Genomic DNA, 9,149 nt, shown 5'->3' with positions numbered 1-9,149 from the left:
ATCTCTTGAAGAATTTTCCACAGTTTGTTGTGATCCACACAATCAAAGGCTTTGGCATAGTCAATAAAGAAGCAGATGTTTTTCTGGGACTCTCTTGCTTTTTCGATGACCCAACAGATGTTGGCGATTTAATCTCTGCTTCCTCTGCCTTTTGTAAATCCAGCTTGAACATCCGGAAGTTCACGGTTCATGTACTGTTGAAGCCTGGTTTGGAGAATTTTGAACATTGCTTTGCTAGCGTGTGAGATGAGTGCAGTTGTTTGTGCAGTAATTTGAACATTCTTTGGCATTGCCTTTCTTTGGGATTGAAATGAAAAGTAATCTTTTCCAATAACACTTACTATTATGATCACTAATAGTTGATGTCCATCTAATTGTGATCAGTTTCATTTTTTTTAAGGCAAAACTAGTTTGAACTTAGTGAAGTCACGCATAAAAATTTAGTAACTCTTATGCACATACTCATGTATTAACGACCATTATTAATTCTCCACCAAAATGTCACACTAACATTCGCATTTCAACAGAATTAAAATAATTATAAATAAGAAAAACATGGTTACTTAATCTGATGTAGTAAAAAAAAATATGTACAGAATAGCATTCAAACTAAAAAATTCATAATTCTCTTAAATACTTTTACTAAGATTCAAAAATCCAGTTTTTAACTATAAAATAAGGAGATTTTATAGTGTTGTGAGCCATTTAAAATTGAATATGTTTTCAAATTTGTGTCATGACAACTATGTAAGAGTGTTTGATATTAGGTAATATCTTGGGTTGAATACTGTGTGTGTGTCATCTTTGCCCAGGGTCCACGCTAATCTTCTCTGGGGTTGAACACTATCCTTCCAAAATTTATATCCACCAGAAACCTTGTTTGTGACCTTATTTGGAGATAGGGTCTATGTAGCTGTAATCAAGTTAAGATGAGATCATACTAGAATAAACTAGACCCTAAATCCAATATAACTTGTGTCCTTATGAGAAAAGGGAAATTTGGCTATGGAGACAGACACATGGGAGAAGGTCATGGGGAGAAAGAGGCAAAGATTGGAGTGATGCATCTATCAGCCAAAGAATTTCAAGATTTCTATCAACTAACCAGAAGCTAGAAAAGGCAAGGAAAGGTTCTTCTATAGAGCCCTTGGAGGGACCATGGCCCTGCTGACACCTTGAATTTCAACTTCCAATTTCAGAACTTTGACAGAATAAATTTCTGTGTTTTAAGCCATAAAGTTTGTGGTACTTTGTTATGGAAGCTCTAGGAAACTAATACAGAAATGATATTTTCTTAAATCTGATGGCATCTTTATAATTGTTGTTGTTTTTGTGTTGCTAAGTCCTGTCCGACTCTTGGCAACCCCATGGACTGCAAAATGCCAGGCTTCCCTGTCTTTCACTATCTCCCAGAATTTGCTCAAACTCAAGTCCATTGATTCAATGATGCTATCCAATCATCTTATCCTCTGTCACCCTCTTCTCCTCCTGCCCTTAATCTTTCCCAGCCTCAGAATCTTTTCCAATGAATCAGTTCTTCTTATCAGGTGGCCAAAGTATTGGAGCTCCAGCTTAAACATCAAACCTTCCAATGAATATTCAGAGTTGATTTCCTTCAGGATTGACTGGTTTGATCTCCTTCCAGTCCAAGGGATGCTCGAGAATCTTCTCCAGCACAACTCAAAAGCATCCATTCTTTGGTGTTCAGCCTGGTTTATGGTCCAACTCTCACATCCATACATGACTACTGGAAAAACCATAGCTTGCATCATACAAATCTTTGTCAGCAAAGTGATGTCTCTGCTCTTTAATATGTTGTCTTGGTTTGCCATAGCTTTCCTCCCAAGGAACAAACATCTTTTAATTTCACAGCTGCAGTCACTGTCCACAATGATTCTGGAGCCCAAGAAAAGAAAATTTGTCACTGTGTCCACTTTTTCCCAATCTATTTGCAATGAAGTGATGGGATCAGATGCCATGATATTAATGTTTTGAATGTTGAGTTTTAAGCCAGCTTTTCACTCTTCTTTTTTACCCTCATCAAGAGGCTCTTTAGTTCCTCTTCACTTTCTGCCATTAAAGTGGTATCATTTGCATATCTGAGGTTGCTTATACTTCTTGTGGCAATCTTGACTCCAGCTTATGATTCATCCAGCCTGACATTTCACATGATGTAGTCTGCATAGAAGTTAATAAGCAGGGTTACAATATACAGCCTTGACGTACTCCTTTTCCAACTGTGAACTAGTCCTTTGTTCCATGGCCAGTTCTAACTGTTATTTCTTGACCTGCATGCAGGTTTCTCAGGAGGCAGGTAAGGTAGTCTGGCATTCCCATCTCTTTAAAAATTTTCCAGTTTGTTGTGATCCACAGAGTCAAAGGCTTTAGTGTTGTCAATGTAGTAGAAGTTGGTGTTTTTCTGGAATTCCCTTGCTTTCTCTATGATCCAACAAATGTTGACAATTTGATCTCTGGTTCCTCTGCCTCTTCAAAATGCAACTTGTACATTTGGAATTTCTGAGTTCACATACTGTTGAAGCCTAGCTTGAAGGAGTTTGAGCACTGAACTGAAGTGAAAGTCACTCAGTCGTGCCCCCACGGGCTGTAGCCCATGAGGCTCGTCTGTCCATGGAGTTCTCCAGGCAAGAATACTGGAGTGGGTTACCATTTCCTTCTCCAGGGGATCTTCTCAACCCAGGGATCAAACCCAGTTCTCCTGCATTACAGGCAGATTCTTTACCATCTACTCACAAGATAATTTGAGCACTACCTTGCTAGTATGTGAAATGAGCACAATTGTACAGTCGTTTGAACATTCTTTGGTGCTGACCTTCTTTGGGACTCGAATGAAAACTGACATTTTCCAATCTTGTGGCCACTGCTGAGTTTTCCAAATTTGCTGACATATTGAGTGCAGCACTTTAACAGCACCATCTTTTAGAATTTGAAACCGCTCAGCTGGAATTTGATCACCTCCACTAGATCTGTTTGTAGTAATGTTTCCTAAGGTCCACTTGACTTCACACGCAAAGATGTCTAGCTCTAGGTGAGTGATCACACCATTATGGTTATCCAGGTCATTAAGACCTTTTTGTAGAGTTCTTCTGTGTATTCTTGCTATCTCTTCTTAATCTTTTCTGCTTCTGTTGGATCCTTGTTGTTTCTGTCCTTTACATGCCCATCCTTGTATAATGTTCCCTTTGTATCTCCAATTTTCTTGAAGAGATCTCTAGTCTTTCCCATTCCCCATGTTTTCCACTATTTCATTTCATTGTTCACTTAAAAAGGCATTCTTATTACTCCTTGCTATTCTCTGGAACTCTGCATTCAGTTGGTATATCTTTCCCTTTCTTCCTTGCTTTTTGCTTCTCTTCGTTTCTCAGCTATATTTAAAGCCTCCTCAGACAACCACTTTGCTTTCTTGCATCTCTTTTTTGGGGGATGGTTTTGGTCACTGCCTCCTATACAGTGTTACAACCTCCATCCATAGTTATTCAGACACTCTGTCTATCAGATCTAATCCCTTGAATCTGTTCTTCACCTCCACTGTATAATCATAAGGGGTATGATTTAGGTCATACCTGAATGGTCTAGTAGTGGTCCCTGCTTTCTTCACTTTAAGCCTGAAGTCTGCGGTAAAGATCTCTATGATCTGAGCCACAGTAAGCTCTAGGTCTTTTTTTTTTTTTGGCTAACTGTACAGAGCTTCTCCATCTTCGGCCACAAAGAATACAATCAATCTGACTTCGGTATTGACCATCTGGTGATGTCCATGTGTAGAGGAGTCACTTGTGTTGTTGGAAGAGGGTATTTTCTATGACCAGTGTGTTCTCTAACAAAACTCTATTAGCCTTTGCCCTGCTTCAGTTTGTACTCCAAGATCAAACTTGCCTGTTACTCCAGGCATCTCTTGACTTCCTACTTTTGCATTTCAATCCCCTATGATAAAAAGGACTTTTTTTCTTTTTTGGTATTAGCTCTAGAAGGTCTTATAAGTCTTCACAGAATCATTCAGCTTCAGCTTCTTTAGCATTAGTGGTGTGGGCACAGACTTGGATTAATCTGATGTTGAATGGTTTGCTTTGCAAATGAACCAAGACCATTCTTTTGGTTTTGAGGTTGCACCCAAGTATTGTAATTTCGACTCTTTTGTTGGCTATCAGTTCAGTTCAGTTCAGTCGCTCAGTTGTGTCTGACTCTTTGCAAACCCATGAATCGCAGCACGCCAGGCCTCCCTGTCCATCACCAACTCCCAGAGTTCACCCAAACTCATGTCCATCGAGTCGGTGATGCCATCCAGACATCTCATCCTCTGTCGTCCCCTTCTCCTCCTGCCCCCAATCCCTCCCAGCATCAGTCTTTTCCAATGAATCAACTCTTCGCATGAGGTGGCCAAAGTACTGGAGTTTCAGCGTTAGCATTAGTCCTTCCAAAGAATACCCAGGACTGATCTCCTTTAGAACGGACTGGTTGGAAGAGTCTTCTCCAACACCACAGTTCAAAAGCATCAATTCTTCAGCGCTCAGCTTTCTTCACAGTCCAACTCTCACATCCATACATGACCACTGGAAAAACCACAGCCTTGACTAGACGGACCTTTGTTAGCTATCAGGGCTACTCAATTTATTCTAAGGGATTCTTGCCCACAGTAGCAGATATAATGGTCATCTGAATTAAATTCGCCTATTCCCATCAATTTTAATTCACAGATTCCTAAAACGTCAATGTTCACTCTTGACATCTCCTGCTTGACCACATCCAGTTTACTTTGATTTAGGGACCTAACATTCCAGGTTCCTATCCAATATTGTTCTTTACATATTAGGACTTTGCTTTCATCACCAGACACATCCACAACTGAGTGTTGTTTCCACTTTGGCCAAGCCTCTTCCTTCTTTCTGGAGCTATTTCTCTGCTCTTCCTCAGTAACATAATGGACACCTTCTGACCAGGGGGGCTCAACTTTTGGTGTCATATCTTTTCCCCTTTTCATACTATTCATGGGGTTCTCAAGGCAAGTATACTGGAGGAGTTTGTCTTTCTTTCCTCCAGTGGACCATGTTTTGTCAGTACTCTCCACTATGACCTGTCCATCTTGGGTGGCCCTGAACAGCATGGCTCATAGCTTTATTTAGTTACACAAGCCCCTCTGCCACAACAAGGCTGTGATCCATACCTCTCAGTCAATTGGACTGTCATCCCTCTGGATTCACACAGGGAACCTGCTGTTTGATCACGATCAATACTAGTTCTGGTTGACTGCAGTCAACTCATTCAGACTGGTTGATGCCAATATCATTGATGGTTAAATGTCCTGAATATCCTTTCTACCTGTACCAGTCCATTCTGAAGGAGATCAGCCCCGGGATTTCTTTGGAAGGAATGATGCTAAAGCTGAAACTCCAGTACTTTGGCCACCTCATGCGAAGAGCTGACTCATTGGAAAAGACTCTGATGCTGGGAGGGATTGGGGGCAGGAGGAGAAGGGGACGACAGAGGATGAGATGGCTGGATGGCATCACTGACTCGACGGACGTAAGTCTGAGTGAACTCTGGAGTTGGTGATGGACAGGGAGGCCTGGCGTGCTGCGATTCATGGGGTCGCAAAGAGTCGGACACGACTAAGTGACTGAACTGAACTGAACCTGTAAAATAAGCTATCAAGTATCAAATACTATTATCTTTTATTATTTCACTAAGGTTCTACATTTTGTAGCTGGAATTATTGTTGTATTTCCAGTGAAATCTATTCTCTTTTCTCCTATATTTGACCCAGAAAGGTAAAACTTTGGCAGTATTGGCAGCCATTATGTAATTAAATGGAGCCTGAGGATAAAGCCAACGCAGAGGGAAACAAGACCACAAGATGCATAAGATTCTGATTACACTATTTACACCAACAATACCTGAAGCTAGCTCTGCCCTCAAATTTTCATTTTCAAAGGCCCCCAAAAGTCCCTTCTTGGCTGTATCCAATATGAATTGGGTTTCCTGTCACTTGCAACCAAAATAGTCTTTTTATAAAATGACATATATTGTGTTTATTAGTTGAAAACGAGAAGATTTTTCTACTGTATTTGTATTATCATTCATTGTGATAGATAATCAATAGTTGATTATATATAAGATTTACCAACTACAATAAAACCATAATAGTATGTATACCTGAGAAAAAGTGCTCACAGTCTGCAATTTTAAAATAATCTGGCAATAGAAGGAAAAAGTCTTAGGATGTTTAGAGGAAAGTTAGAGCTAAATTGTGTGTACTGCATATAATCCATCAAATGAGGGTAACTGTTCTATTTTGTATTTTTAATACCTGAGTGTTGGTCATACAATCTCTTCCTAAGGGAAGCTATAACTTAGTAGAGCTCTAATTACAATGCAAAATACACCTCCTTTGACATCAAAGAGGTGAGTCAGAAATTCCTGTGCATCTATGTTATAAAATCTAAATAAATTACCTTGTATCTTTTCCAATGAGTTAGGATAGAGATGTGTCATTTTCAATGTTACTTATAATTTAAACAATTTAAATTTCCATTTTAAGTAATTTCTGATACTATTTATTAATGTCTACAGGGAAGTGCAAAAGGGTTTTTATTTTTTACCTCAGCCTATATTTGGTCATGGTGATTTTCTTTTCAATATCAATCTCTTAATAGTCAAGATTAGCCTTGAAAAATTAAATATAGAAAAAGGAGAGTTTTACAGTATTTCAAACATTTACTTTCACAGAAGTAGGCCTTTCTCCCACATCATTTTAACTTAAGGTATAAAAATATGTTTTGTTCCTCACTGTTGAAGGATGGTTTTTTAGAAACAACAAATGTAAAAGTATGAGAACTGCCCTCTAAATTAGCACTACAGTCCATCAAGCCAGGCAAACAGAATTGAACTCAAACCTCCCCCTGAAAATTCCAATGGGCATTCCTCTCTAGCATCCCTGTAGTCTTACTGTACTTACTATAGCTTACAATTTAGCATTAACCTCTTTAACTTTTTAACATTGATTAGTCTCACTTTCTCCAATGATCCTAAGCTCAGGCCTAGGTAAGCCCTATTGCTAGAGGAAGGGGGGTCCTTACTGTAGAATCTGGATGGTCTTCCACATAAAAACCTTATCCCCACAGAGTATGAAAACACCCTGGACATTCATGGGACGAGATGGAACAAAAAGGACCTTATACCTCACCCAGTTCCACCCTCCTGCTTTAGCAATAAGAAGGTGAAGGACTGAAGTACTTTGAAGAGATTTGTCCTACAGCCAATTAGGGGCAGAGCTGGAAGTGGAAAGCAGGTCTCGTGGCCTGAGTTTTCTACTATACTAAGCAAGTTATGCCAGAGAGCGGGATGAGAGCAGAAAGATCCTCATTGACGCTCATGGGCAGGGGGAAGCCAGGTTCTGCACATGGAATAGTTCATGCCACTCAAGTGCAGTCTGGGACACAAATACAGCATCACCTGGGAGCTTGTTAGACATGCAGAATCCCAAGCCCACGACAGACCTCCTGCATTGAAATCTGTATGTAACAGGATCCCAGGTGATCTGGATGTACAATCAGAAGCACTGAGGCAGGAAGACCGCAATCCCTGCCTCAAAGAGATAGCAAACTGTATTAAACAGTGGTTCTCAATGCTAGCTGCACATCTGACTCACCTGAGGAGTTCTGCAAATGCTGTTACTAGGGTGCCCCCTCAGACCAGTGAAGTCATAATCTTCCCAGTAGACTCCAGAGAAAAGCCAGGGTAGAGGACCACTGCACTAATTTCAGTGGAGTCCCCTTCTGAACTCTGAGAACAGAACCAACCATGGTCTCTGCAGCTGCCTCAAGAGAAAAGGCCACAAACAGCTCCCAAATTTCAGTAATTCCAGGGCTCACTCAGAGCCCTCCATATGCTAAACTTGCTGCTGTGGATGCTCATCTTGTCATTTCAACTGTGCTGAGACTGCTTTTTAAGTGGCCTTCACTGCCGTCTCAAACCCAGCAACTTGCCCAGCCTTGACCTGTAGTAAGGGCACCTGTAACAGCCGGTGATCTTATAACTTCAAAACCATCCCATATCCAGCTACACTTCTGCTATCAGGACTCCTTGCTGCCTACCATCACACAGCAGGTTGCTCCACACTGTCACTACAGAATAGAAACTAACCAGAAACGCAGGTGCTGTATGTAACCCAGACACTGCTAATAAAAAGACAACACTCGCTCACAGTCAAAAGTCCTCATGTTATCAACATGAAACATCAAAATGAGGAATAAAGATCTAAATGAGAAAAACAATACCATAAATGTGCTCAATGTAAACACTGGAAGACTATAAAAGCTCTTATTCATTCATCTATTTATTCTTATTATTTTATTTTTTTATTTTTGGCTGCACAGCTTGCAGGACTTTATTTCCCTGACCAGGGATCCAACCTGTGCCCCCTGCAGTGGAAACGCAGAGTCTTAACCACTGGACCACCAAGGAATTCCCTAAAAATTCTTAAAAGATATCTACAAAGTAAATAAAAACTTTGATATAACATAAAATATGCACTCAATAAGCCAGCATATTTGGAAAAGTCAGCAGTGGCGACAGGACTGGAAAAGGTCAGTTTTCATTCCAATCCCAGAGAAAGGCAATGCCAAAGAATGCTCAAACTACCACACAATTGCACTCATCTCACATGCTGGTAAAGTAATGCTCAAAAATGCCAGGCTTCAGCAATATGTGAACCATGAACTTTCAGATAGTCAAGCTGGTTTTAGAAAAGGCAGAAGAACCAGAAATGAAATTGCCAACATTCACTGGATCATCGAAAAAGCTAGAGATTTCCAGAAAAACATCTATTTCTGCTTTATTGACTATGCCAAAGCCTTTGACTGCATGGATCACAATAAACTGTGGAAAATTCTTCAAGAGATGGGAATACCAGACCACCTGACCTGCCTCTTGAGAAACCTGTATGTAGGTCAGGAAGCAACAGTTAGAACAGGACATGGAACAACAGACTGCTTCCAAATAGGAAAAGGAGTACGTCAAGGCTGTATATTGTCACCCTGCTTATTTAACTTATACGCAGAGTACATCATGAGAAATGCTGGACTGGAAGAAGCACAAGCTGGAATCAAGATTGCCAGGAGAAATATCAATAACCTCAC

At 40.3% G+C, this 9,149-nt stretch overlaps 1 protein-coding gene across 1 annotated transcript in view; it reads right to left on the bottom strand.

The window, feature by feature from the left end:
• ATG10 (autophagy related 10) overlaps positions 1-9,149 on the bottom strand; it is a 263,094-nt gene that overhangs the window by 188,525 nt on the left and 65,420 nt on the right. The window lies entirely within an intron of this gene.

This window comes from Bison bison, unplaced genomic scaffold, assembly GCF_000754665.1.
Source record: "Bison bison bison isolate TAMUID 2011002044 unplaced genomic scaffold, Bison_UMD1.0 scf7180017864490, whole genome shotgun sequence".
Classification (NCBI taxonomy): domain Eukaryota; kingdom Metazoa; phylum Chordata; class Mammalia; order Artiodactyla; family Bovidae; genus Bison; species Bison bison.
This window is presented reverse-complemented; position numbering and strand designations above follow the sequence as displayed.